The following is an 11,519-nucleotide window of genomic DNA, read 5'->3' as shown; positions in this document are numbered from 1 at the left end:
ATTTTCAAAAACAAGTCTGATATTAGGCCATGATACTTATTTAGGGAAATCTTGTCACTTGTTTGACATTCTATATACCCCATCTTACCCGGTTCGCGCCGGAGAGGTAACTTCAGTATATCCGGATAAGCTGGAGAGTCTGCTACTATATACCCAGTTTTGCCGGAGAAAATTTTCTATTTCCCATAAATAGTATCTTTTCAAGATTTTAAAAGTGTCTCTTTTATTAGGACTTTTATCCAGAATCAAGGAATTTTGTATTTCCATAATATATCTTTATTCTTGACCAAGTAATACTAATAAACAAGAATAAATAGCAATTAAATGCGGTTGCCTGCTAGTCGTTATTCTTATTGAATACCAATTTATTTATACTTATATAAGAAATTTTATCTTGAAATTTATATTAAGATAAAATTCTTAAGTTCAAGTCTAAATATTATTCAGAGTGCTATCAGATAATATTAAGGTTTCTAATTCTCCGTTTAAGCTTAAGTATTATTATTATAACACCTACTTGCTCTAAACAAGTGGCTTAGTTTATACTAAGGCATCTTTTCTTATGTTCAAGTCTAAATTCTATCAGATGTGCTACCAGTTAATAGCAATCTCCTAAATCTTTTATTTAAGTATTGTTATCACAACACTTATAGGCTTAAAACAGTGGCTTAGCTCTGATACCACCTTTACTGTCACGACCCCGACCCTATCTGGCCGGAATCGGTGCCGTGAACAGTCCAGTGGTACCGGTGATTATTTTGAAAAACATTGCAGCGGAAATTTCATCAGGACCGTGAGTTAGGAAAAATATCAGAGTTTAAAACACCGGATTTTATTTAAATAGATGGAATAAATTCCATGTTTTACAAAGGTAGCTTTTAATAAAAACAATATTTCTTAATTTGATTTAATTAATAAAATAAGCCACTTCTTGAAGTCTTTTAGCGCCGGATCCAATCCTTACTCCAATCTACTGTAATTACCTGAAACGCGTTTTAAAAAGGTTTTGTCAGCGGGAAATACTGAGTGAATTATTCTAGTTACTGGAAAATGACACATTTGTTATAATTCACAGTGTTAAGATCTTTTACAATGTTTCTGATATCAACCAACTACCCACAGTACTTTACCACTCGACCCATTGGCCCACCTGTCCAATGGTGTCTGTGATTATGGTCATATCACCCAATGGCTGCCCCAATGGTGAAGATTATCAAGTAATGTATACAATACCCCACATACCGGCTGTAATTTGGTGATTACATAAACTTAATCACTGTAAGTTATAATTCTGAAAATAATTTGGAGTATTGTAAACAGTTAACAGCTCACAAACGGTGAGAAAAGTTTATAAAAGAAGAATAACTCACAAATCAGCATGCAGTATTTGAATTAACAAGCTTCATGGCTCAGATTCTTCTGAGAATTAGCATCTACTTTGATTGTAAGTGTATTTAAGACTAATAATCCTAATTTAGGAAATGATGCACACAAAACCGGGTTAATGATCAATACAGCTTTTACGATAACTCACGAGATCAAATTCCCATAATGAATGACAAAGTGCAATACTTCAACTCATTTATCGAATTAACGACAAACGACAAAGTATAATACTTCAACTCATTTATCGAATTGTCGACAAACGACAAAGTATAACCCAATGTGGGCGGCACTTAGACATTCTTTGGATATATTGATCCCGGAAAATGAATCGTAATAGCGATCGAGTAATTACCCTGTTCCGCGGCAGCGATTCGAGTGTGGTGTGTGTTTGGTAGTAAACGGACTATAACTCGGCGTACGAATTGAATTCTAACATCGTTCCAACGCAGAAATTCAAGTCCCACAGCCTACTATTTATAGCTGGAAAATCGTCCCTCTCGCGTGTCGCGACAAGAACATGTGCACCCGTCGCGTGGCGCGACGGGTCTATTTTCTAGCCTAGGGTGGACACGTTTAGAGGTAGGCTTGCTGAGTCGACTGTACGACTAAATTCAATTTTGACAACAGATTTTTGAAGATAATATCGAATGGGAATTGCCCCCTTTGAGTTTTAGGGGTCCTGATCCTGATTCTGATTATTTTGAAAATTTTAGGGATTGTGCAGAATTACTTGGGTGTCTCAACTATGGTTTCCTATTGGGTAAATAAAATAATAGGCATGACTTTTGATGAAAGTTGTTTACAAAATAGAAATAATAAATAATAATAGTTTTGGGATAATTCACAAAAAGAGAATAAAATGGTGAGAAAAAGGAATGGACCCACTGTGTAACTTTAGGGTTCAACTAGAAAGACTCCTGGTATAAATTTTGGGTATAACTTTTGAGCTAGAAAATATATAAGGTACTTTGTTAAGTATAGTACCCCTAAATCAACCTTGTCCCGAAGTCCCGAGATAGAATCCAAACGAACTTAGTCGGGCAGAGCCTTGACATGCGTTATGGGGTTCAGATCAATCGGAAAGGGTAGCGGTGATCGGGAGTTACAATACTTAAAACGGGGTAGAGCCTTACTATTATTATAGTGTAAATAATAATAATAATATATATATATATAAACAAAAGGGAAAGGCGACGAGACTCTGTATGAAAATGGTGATAACTCCTATTTATACTACCTAGTAGCTTTGTGGCTACGAAAACTCTATTCATTTCCTTATGACACCTTTTATCACAACAAGACACCTGTTCACCACCTTTCCAATTTCTATTATTTGGTATGACATATGTCTACTTAAACTTTTCAAATATTTTAATATTGTAAAAAAAAATGTCAGGCATAGAATTTCGAAATGTCTATCTTTTTCAAACTTAATTTAGTTATTTTTAATTTATTACTTTATATATATATTATAATTAATTTACCTGTTTTACTTATTTGGCGTGTATAGGTTCTAAAATATAACGTTTTATAAAATAATAATTATGTTATTAGAACGAGAATATTTTTGTCTACATTTGAGAATATTTTTGTCTACATTTGGGTCTAAGTTTTATTAAAAATAGAGTAGGTTCAAAATACAATGTAAGTTTGGTTAGTAAACGGTTCCTAGACCCGTCCAGGTACTTCATATTTCTTACAGTCAACTTACCCATAATCTACTCGTCTAATAATATAAGTTTTTATAGACTTTTATTTTATTAGAAGATCGCCCATATACGGCCAATAATATTTCAACCAACTTTATAAAATAGTGTTTAAAACTATTTGGGTTGAATATTTATATTAAAAATAAACTAGTTATTAATTACTAGTGGTTAATAAATTTAACTATACTTATAATTTACATGATAAAAATAGGAATGTTACAGTTAACATAATGCCTAATTACATTTTCGAAAAATTAAGTATTAGTGATTTTTCTCCACTTCAAATACCCATTTTTCTATCCAATCGGAAAATAATAAAATCAATCGGTGTAGTTGAGGATGTCTTGGTTCAAACAAATCAATTGGTAATCCCAACCGACTTTGTCATCCTTGATGACGCTCCTCTAGTGTTGGGACGACCCTTTGTAAAAACTCATGAAGCTTTGAAAAACCGGAAATACAACAACCTACCTCTTCAATTAGGGGCATTCAAAAGGAGCATAGATCTTGAGCGCTCAATGAAATATCCTTTTGGCAACAATGACCCCCTAATTGAAGATGAAGATGAACCACCCGATACAAATGAAAAGATTGACCACTTTGTTGAAGAAGAGGTCGTCATAGAACAAACTTTTAAGGTTCTTGATCAACATGAGCAACCAAATAAGGAGTCTGCTAAAGACCCACATCTTGAGCTCAAAGAACTCCCAAAAGGTTTGGAATATGCTTTTCTAGACAAAGATGGTAAATCACCTGTGATTATTTCATCTAAGTTAAGTAGTTTAGAAAAAGAAAAATTAATTAAACTTTTGAAAAAACATAAAAATGCGATCGCATGGAAGCTTGTAGATATTAAAGGAATAAGCCCTTCCATGTGCACGCACAAAATTCTGATGAATGATGACTACAAATCGGTAATACAACCACAACGAAGAGTAAATCCAAATGTCCAAGAAGTGGTTAAAAACGAGGTCATCAAATTACTTGACGCCGGACTTATTTATCCTATCTCCGATAGTCCTTGGGTAAGTCCCGTCCAAGTAGTTCCAAAGAAGGGAGGTATGACGGTTATAACTAATGAAAAAAATGAATTAATACCAACGAGAACCGTCACAGGATGGAGAGTATGTATAGACTATAGACGATTAAATGAAGCTACAAGGAAAGATCACTTTCCTTTGCCCTTCATTGATCAAATGTTAGAAAGATTATCCGGTCATAAATTTTACTGTTTCTTGGATGGTTTTTCAGGTTACTTTCAAATCCCAATAGCACCCGAAGACCAAGAAAAGACAACTTTCACATGTCCCTATGGAACTTTTGCTTATCGACGCATGCCATTTGGTCTATGTAATGCCCCCGCAACATTCCAACGTTGCATGGTGGCCATCTTCCATGACATGATAGAAAAGACAATGGAAGTCTTCATGGACGACTTTTCTATCTTTGGAGATTCATACGACCAATGCCTCGATAACCTTGAACGAATGCTATCCCGATGTGAGGAAACTAACCTCGCCCTTAACTGGGAAAAATGCCATTTCATGGTAACGGAGGGAATAGTACTTGGTCACAAGATCTCAAGCGAAGGAATGGAGGTTGATCGAGCAAAAATAGACACTATTTCTCGATTACCACCCCCATCCTCCGTTAGAGCTATCAAAAGTTTCCTAGGGCATGCCGGATTTTATAGACGATTTATCAAAGACTTTTCAAAAATTTCAAGACCTCTAACGAAATTACTTGAAAAAGATGTCCGTTTCATCCTTGACAAGGATTGCAATCAAGCATTTCTTACACTTAAGGAAATGCTAGTCAATGCACCTATCATGATAGCGCCTGATTGGAAATTACCCTTCGAAATCATGTGTGATGCAAGTGACTTTGCAGTTGGAGCAGTCTTGGGACAAAGAAAAGAAAAGCATTTTCACCCAATTTATTATGCTAGTAAAACAATTAACGATGCACAAGAGAATTACACAACAACTGAAAAAGAATTACTAGCTGTGGTATTTGCTTTTGATAAATTTCGTTCTTATCTTGTTCTTTCTAAAACAATAGTCTATACAGATCATGCAGCCATTCGATACCTTTTCAAGAAACAGGACGCAAAACCCCGTTTGATTAGGTGGATTTTACTCCTCCAAGAATTTGATATTGAAATCAAAGACAAAAGAGGAGCAGAAAACACTGCAGCGGATCATCTTTCACGTTTAGAAGACCCAGCTTTGGAGGCAACTAGGGACGAGCATGTAGGTCCCCTTGATGTGTATGGATCTTCACAGAATTGTCTTTCCAATCAAGAGTGCGGAATCCTCTTGATCAGAATATAGCAGAATGAGTAGAAACAGAAATCACTTTCAATCCGGGTTTTCTATTGATTATCAATCAAACAAGAATTACAATCAATTAAAACCCTAACCACTATCAAATTCGTCTAAGTCTAGCTCTCACGATTCTAATGCCTCTCAAACTCTGTTTTAGCTGATTAACCTAAACCCTAATGCAAAGCCTTGTTTATATAACACAAGGTTGCAACATTAGGCTAGGGTTTACTACATGGGCTAGGCCCAAATCGTCCCCCATGACCCAATGTGGGTTTTGTTTAGCCCAAACTCTATTATTCTCACTAATACAAAGCTAAACCCGCTAACTGTTTATCGTTTAACTAATTACAAGATATCCAAAGACCAAATCTAAGCTGTTGTCACAAATATGCACCAACAGAGCAAATAAACGAAAAATTTCCAACGGAGTCCTTAGAAATGGTGGAATACAAGGAAGAACCATGGTATGCTGACTATGCTAATTACTTAGCTAGCGGTATAGTCGCCAAAGGATGGGCACATCACCAAAGAAAGAAATTCTTTGCTGATGTAAAGCATTACTTTTGGGAAGATCCTTATCTTTTCAAAATATGTGCTAACCAACTCATCCGAAGGTGCGTACATGGTAGTGAAGCAAGAAGAATTCTCCGCCATTGTCATGAAGGTCCATACGGAGGACATCATGGTGCCACTAGTACCGCACGAAAGGTATTTGATTCAGGGTTTTATTGGCCTTCCATTTACAAAGACGCGCAAAGTCTTGTCAATACATGTGATGCTTGCCAACGATCAGTAGAAATTAAATCTCGGAATGGAATTCCATTCAAAGTCAATGGCCAACGGCTGAAACTCTATCAAGGATTCATTGAGGATGAGGAGGAAGAAATCTCGCTTCAAACGGTCAACGAGTAAAAGCATCAACATCATACCTGGTAAGTTACGAATAAGCGGATGAACATCGAAACTGGTAAGTCTTCTAACCAAGTTTTGGGAAGACAGGGCACTCACACGAGCACTTAAAAAAATTTCAAAACTTTTGCTTAGCACGGGGCCGTGTCCGCGCAATTGTCGGGATAAAACCCCTTTTTCATTACAGTTACATCATTCCATACGCCCCGTTTCCCCAAAAACTCTCTGGCTCAGACGATTTTCCGCAGAATTCCGATGTTCCCTCTCGTTCTAACAACATCAAGGTATGATTCTACCACCATTAGTAGTTAGATTAGTTACTTGCATGTAGTTAAAACATCAAAAATTTGGGGAAAATCTAGGGTTCTTGAAGTTCATTCGGATCGAACCTCAAATTTTTGCATAAATCTGTTAGCATTAGTTTAGATTAGTGTTATGGGAAGTAAATCCACTTGTATTGTTCATAGATTCACCCGATTTCTCACAAAAACCTCAAACCCTTGTTTTTGAACCGAAAAAGATAAAATTGAAGGGGTAAACGGTTTGTTTAGGGAAAAACGGCACTTGGGGTTTCATTTTCGGGGGAAACCACACATACTTGACCAAAAATTTTCAGGTTTTCGAAACCGGGTCGAAAAATGAAATTTTAGAGTAACAAACGCCTGGACACGGGGTCGTGCCCGCTGAACACGGGGCCGTGTCTAGACCACTGTTTTCAGTTTTCTTCGAAAATCACACTATTTGGTGCTAACTTTTGTTGTATTCTTTCAGATGTCGAAGAAATTCACAAGGTTCAACGCAACTGAGCTCGATGCTAGGGCAAGATACGAACTTCTTCAAACTAGACCGAAAGAATACCCAAGACAAGCATGCATGGATCTGTTGGCATTGGTTAACCAACTTGACCGGTTTAACAACCTCGTTACCGGCCCATTGAGAGTCGCCCTAACAACTCGACTTCGTTCAGTGCACGGGTGCAATATGGAGTTCTATAGCACTATCACGTTCAATTCAAGGAGCGACCCTTTCGACAATGATGGGGTACAATTCAGATGTGGTGGAAATCGGTACTCGATTTCAATGGCATAGTTTGGGTCGATAGTTGGGCTGTTTGCGGAGGAAGATGCAGGTAATGAAGAGAACATCGGAGGAATGCGAGAGTTGGATGAGAACTAAGCTGAGGGACCCGCTCTACCGCTACATTCATACGGTCCTCGCTTACTCTCTTAGTCAAAGGCATGACAGTAGTGGCATTGTTGGGTTAAGAGATTTGGTGGTTCTTCACTGCATTCATACCCGAAGACACCTCGATATTCCATTTCTCCTGCTCCGAAACATGCATTTAAACCGGCTTGCTACTGCACCAACCCCTATCTTCTTCGGGGGGTGGATATACCGTCTCTTCAAGCACTTCGTGAACATACCTAGGTCTTTCGAGAGGAGCCCATGGTCGGGAAGAGTGGATGTACACATTTGCCGCTCCATGAACCTAATTTATGAGGCTGAAGACGGGTTAGTTAACTTCCAGAGAATGCAAGGGCATGCGTGGAACCCGCAAGAGGCACTAGTCCTTCACGCCCCACATCATCGTCAGTGCCAGTACCAACCCCACGGTGAACCAGGCCCATCCTCCTCACAAGGAGGTGGTTTTCCTAACTTTCAAAGTTTGCATGATTTGTTGCAGGAAAACCTCATGTGCACTAGGAACACCTACAACCTCGCAACAACACGTACAACCGGGTCGGAGCCATTAAGAGAAACATTTCCGATATTCAAGATGACATCGGGAACATCCGGGAGTACATGGCAGGGCATGGAGGGGGAGATGATGATGACGAGGCCATGGACTAGGCAGGTGGAGTAGGAGCAGGAGCGGATGGTTGGTAATCCCACAGGTTAACCTCTCCTTTCTATCGAACAATTTCCGGCCTGCGTGCCGAAGTGTTGAACAATTTACTTTCCCTAACTTCTTTTTATTTTTCTGCATTAGTTTTTAACTTTGTGACATGGATGATAAACTTTGGTAATTTAGGATGTTTGGAATGGTTTGGTATGGTGTTTATTGATAAGACAGGTACATACGATGCTTAGAGTACTAAACATTAGTACTACTAAAGCCGAGACAGGAAAACCAGAGCCAGAAACCTGCTTTTCACCTAAGCATATTGTCTACACGGGGTCGTGTCCAGCCGACACGCCCCCGTGCCTACTTCCCCAGACCTGCTGTTTGCACATTTTCGCCAGACACGGGGCCGTGTCCAGCCAACACGCCCACGTGTCCACCTTCTGTAAGTTTTTGTTACTGGCACCTGAAACGGGGTCGTGTCTTCCCGACACGGGGCCGTGTCCAGGCGCCCAGTAATATAAAATTTTGCTTTTTACACCTTTTTACACATTTAATCAACCAGAAAACTTATTTTTGGGACACATTGAGGACAATGTGTAATTTAAGTGTGGGGGGATGCTAAAACCTTGAATCTTGCAAGTCCTAATTAACAAGCCTTACACAAAACTCTATTGGAACCGCTAATCACCCCAATTTTTTTCAAAGAATTTTCATTTTCTTTTTACTTGTCTAGATTTAATTCGGGAATTTCAAGTTCTAACAAGGTTATATTTTTACAAATTTACAACCGATAGCGTTGTGATAAAAAGAACCAACATAAGAAAATTATGAAAAGGCATAACAAACTAGTTAAAATTTGATTATATATACTTGATCACATAAAAACTCATTCCCACAAAAGTGAGTTTTGAGCCTTTATTGAGCATACAAATACATATCTTTAAACTAAATGCTCATTTTTCGTTTTTTTGTGTGAATAGCCGCTTGGTTCTTACGACTCTAGAACTTGCCACGACAATGCATTCCCAGTCCTTACCAACTTAAACCTGAGTAAGTAAATGATGGAGGCATTAGGACTAACCCTTTTTATTTCTACACCATTATTTTTCTTTTTTTTACCACCTACCCAAAATCCCCCTAGTTAACCCCTTTGAGCCTAAACCTTTTCATTTCTTAACCCAAAACAAACACCCTTTTTACCCACCTAAACCCTTTTTTCATTTTAACCCTTTCTTTTAGTAACAAAGATCGGTTTTTCTTATGACTTATGGAAGAAAAAATATGAATGATGATGAAACCAAATAAACAAACAAGTTTATCAAAATAACTTTGGTTGAAAGAAATGGTTCATCAAAATAAAATAAATTGTCAAAAATAAAAAGTCTTTCAAAAACCGATGCTTTTTACGCTTTTCGCCCTTTTACTAACCACTAACCCAACCACCCACCTTTAGCCCAAGCCTAACCCTTCACCCAAAAAAAAGTCCTCTTGATAAGTACAAAGGTATATAGTTAAAAAGGAGGAGGATTGATTGCTTGGCAAGCTTATGGTAGGAGTAAGTTCCATACCGCTCTCGAGTGATTCACTAAAAATACACCTTCGGCCGAGTGTTGAGTGATCCCCCGTGAGGTATGTGAACTTGTATATAAATGGAATTTAAAAAAAGGCATGTTATGCCCTAATAAGTAATTTATCTTATGAAACGTTTTTAATAAATCATGACGAATAAGATTGTAAATAAATAAAAATAAAAGTTAATAAAGAATCTTGGAAATCCCGACACTCTATGACAAGCCCAAAAACCTTCTCTTCTACCCATTCCATTTGGGAGTGAAAAAGCCAGATTATACGGAGTTTTGCTTGAGGACAAGCAAAGATTCAAGCGTGGGGGTATTTGACGTGCACAAAATGCAACATATAAATTACATCAATTGTGACATAAAACTAACCCTTTTGTCTTCCTTTTGTATTTTCAGGATTAAATGAGCTCAAATAAACAAAAGAAGCAAAAAGGCAGCTAAATCTAACACAAATACAAGAAAAGGAACAAACGTGGCATGCCCGGCCTCCCGACAACATCTTCCCAAGCAAAACAAGGAAACAGAGGGCTGAACACGCCCCGTACTCAATGACCACGGGGGCGTGCCCAAGTGTCAGCAGAAAAGACAAAGTTGTAGAAGCTTCCATCGCCACCACGGGGCCGTGCTCAGTGGACACGGGGCCATGCTCAGCGGACACGAGGCCGTGGTCAACTATAAGATTCGCGGAATCCAAGCAAATCTTGATAGTACAGATATGCTTCTACACACGGGGTCGTGCTCAGCGGACACGGGGGCGTGGTCAACTAATGCAGACAAACTGCATTTAATGAAGAAAGAGAGGAGGATGGACACGGGGCCGTGCCCGGGCTTCTGTTCAGCCTATAAATCGGAGTGCTTGGAGCTCTTTCTACTCATCCATTGGCATACCACCTCTCTCACACTTCACCCACCACCCACCACCATCACAACACCATCATCCACCACCATCATCCATTGTCCATCATAGAGTGTGTGAGTCGTCTCGGGATCCAAGATTGATCGTAAGAGTTCTTGACAATCAAAGGCCATATTTGCCTACGTCTCTTACATCACTTGGTGAAGACAAGTGTTTAGTGTAATACTTTTTATTTTTAATGTTTTGCACTTTTTAATTGGTTATGTATTAATGACTTTAATAACTAGTTTCTTATGTTGAAGGTGATTCTTCCTTATCGTTTGTCTGTGGTGTCTTGGCATTATTTTACTGTCTATATAAAATATAAGATTTTCACCATTCATATCTCCACGGTCTATATGGAGGTATGTTGGCTACCTGGTCGGGGGTTAAGGGAACGGTTTGGTAAGAGTCTTGCCATTGTTCAGTGTATAGATCTTGCAAAGGACCTGGGTCAAATTTAGTAGGACCTCCTTCAATACCCAACGGTATTGGATGGCGGGGGTCCAAACTCTTTGACCCCCTCATAAGTTAAACTACTATTAAAGCTTTAACCCAGCTACTTAGGACTGTATCCCTGCTGAATCAGACTACTTAGCCGATGGTAACGTCTCCTTCAAAAGAGGGGCCTACCACATTATGCATTAATAACTTAATTAATTATCTTTCAATAATCCGACCCTTTAGGACTGTATCCTTGCTGACTCAAACTACTGGGTTGAGGGTAACGTCACCTTCAAAAGAGGGGCCTACTACAATAACTAAGATAATCTCTTAAACAAGTGCAAAAAGTGCGAAAATAATCAAAGGTTACACTACACACGAGTCGGATCCAAGTGATTCATCTTGTCTATCTGTTTTTTATTT

Source organism: Helianthus annuus, chromosome 5 (assembly GCF_002127325.2).
Source record: "Helianthus annuus cultivar XRQ/B chromosome 5, HanXRQr2.0-SUNRISE, whole genome shotgun sequence".
NCBI classification, from domain to species: Eukaryota; Viridiplantae; Streptophyta; class Magnoliopsida; order Asterales; family Asteraceae; genus Helianthus; species Helianthus annuus.
The sequence above is the reverse complement of the archived record's forward strand: the minus strand, read 5'-3'. Positions refer to the sequence as shown.